Below are 1540 nucleotides of genomic sequence, written 5' to 3' on the forward strand. Positions count from 1 at the left end.
TCTCTGATGTTCAGAAAATGTGAAACCCAGAAATATTCCTGGGAAGAATTGTGCCTTGCTTTTCTCTATGAAGAGAATGTGGAAACACTCTTGGGCTGGGGCCAGGCTGCTGGAGCTTTCTGTTGCTTTCCTTTGAGGAAACAGCAGTGTTTTGTGAATGGTGGGCAGAAAACAGTATGCCTGGCTCTGGGGACTGTTTTGTAAGCAGTGCATGTTTGAAACTATTCCCTGATGTCTAGCCTGGAGGAATTTAGGGTCACCCAGCAACATCTTAAAGCTTCGGGATTATGACACCAGTAAGGCACAAATGTGGGGTGTGCAGATCCACAGGCATTCCTCATCTAATCAGACATTTCTTGAGAATTGTCCTGACTTTCCATGTGACACGCAGAGGGAATTTGCATCAGGACAATATGCAGCCTCCCAGCTGTCACATGTGGTGTCTGACCAGCTGCTCTCTCCACTCCACTTGCTGGGCTCATGCCAGAGGTGGTCCTGGAGCTGGGAAACACCTGGACTTGTGTAGAGCCCTTCCAAAATGCTGCCATGGCTGCAAGAGCAGGCAAACAGCAAAAGCCCAGATCTTTCTCCATTCCTTTAGTTTTTAACTGAGACCTGGTGGTTTTTCCAGGCACTTTCTGTTCGTGCTCATGAAGTTATTTTTAGGAGGGAGAAAAAAAATTGGTTCCAAGGGCAGAGGAGAGGAGGGGGAAGGAAGCTTCTGAACTTTGGAAAGCTTGTGGTTGCTCTGTTTTCCTGAGCCTGCCTTGCTAAGGTGTGCCCACCAGCTGAGCTATTTGGTCTCTGCCTCATAACTCCCTTTTAGGTGGGACTTGCCCATTTTGGTGGTTTTCCTCCCCCCACCAGCTTCTACATTGTCCCACATTGGGATTTAAGGTTCTTTTCCTTCTTTCTGTGTGTCCATTGGAGTCAGATCCCTGTGACTGCCAGATGCATACTGCAGGGAAGCTGCCAGAAGTGAGGCACAGGCCCCAAAGGCTTCTTTGAGGTGCTGTAATTGTGCAGCAGCAGTGTGCTGTGTGTGCAGCAGGTTGGTTACTTGGCTTTTTCTCCCAACTTAGGTGTCATTGTTCCTTCAGCAAGCCCTACAGTTTGCTGGTTGATGTTAGCCATGCAGCAAGTGGGTGGGAATGACAGGCATTCCAGTTGAGGGAACTCTCCAGGATATTAGCAAAGCACAATTTCATCCACAGCATTTAACCAAGAGTTCTTGGTTTTAGTCAGAAGCACTGCTGGGCAAAAGGGCACATTGCCTTTGGTTTCCTGACATGCTGGCTCTTTCTGAGTGTTCAGCTTGGTGAACAGGGTGAATGGGCTTGGTGCCTGTTCTGTGTTACTCTGGGATCCTTTGAGCTGTGGGTTATGGACTGCAAGGGAGTTTTGTGCTGCTTTGGGGCAGAGGAGAACTTTCGGGGCTTTTGTTTTGCATTAGCTGTAGGGAAGGTTTGGTTGCCATGCATGAACTCACAGAGCAAGCCAGAGCGGCTGCTATTGTGATGTCAGCAGAGGGCTGCCACGT

This window comes from Passer domesticus, unplaced genomic scaffold (assembly GCF_036417665.1).
Source record: "Passer domesticus isolate bPasDom1 unplaced genomic scaffold, bPasDom1.hap1 HAP1_SCAFFOLD_63, whole genome shotgun sequence".
Classification (NCBI taxonomy): Eukaryota; Metazoa; Chordata; class Aves; order Passeriformes; family Passeridae; genus Passer; species Passer domesticus.